This window comes from Sinocyclocheilus grahami, unplaced genomic scaffold (assembly GCF_001515645.1).
Source record: "Sinocyclocheilus grahami isolate Dianchi unplaced genomic scaffold, SAMN03320097.WGS_v1.1 scaffold5698.1, whole genome shotgun sequence".
In the NCBI taxonomy this organism is placed as follows: Eukaryota; Metazoa; Chordata; class Actinopteri; order Cypriniformes; family Cyprinidae; genus Sinocyclocheilus; species Sinocyclocheilus grahami.
Genome location: NW_015510317.1, coordinates 11,800 through 12,057, shown reverse-complemented (window position 1 = coordinate 12,057; position 258 = coordinate 11,800). Strand labels below are relative to the sequence as shown.

At 43.8% G+C, this 258-nt stretch overlaps 1 protein-coding gene across 1 annotated transcript in view; it reads right to left on the bottom strand.

Moving 5' to 3' along the window:
* Positions 1-258, bottom strand: part of LOC107577321 (collagen alpha-1(V) chain-like) — a gene marked incomplete at its 3' end in the record, with an annotated part of 12,210 nt that overhangs the window by 184 nt on the left and 11,768 nt on the right. The window lies entirely within an intron of this gene.

Genomic DNA, 258 nt, shown 5'->3' with positions numbered 1-258 from the left:
GAGGAGCAGTGAAGCCAGAGGAATGCAGGGAAGGAGAGAGAGAGGCCATGTGAGTGACAGAAAGGGAATGTAGCACATGACCAGAGTGAAAAAAGAAGACTTTGGGAAGAGAAAACGAATGAGAGAATAATAGGGAGAGAGGAGAGAAAAGTGAAGGATGAGTAAAGTGAGATGTAGGAGTTAGAAATAAGGGCAAGATGAAAGCATGATGGTTTTATCATTTGTGACCCTGGAGCACAAAAGCAGTCTTAAGTCGCT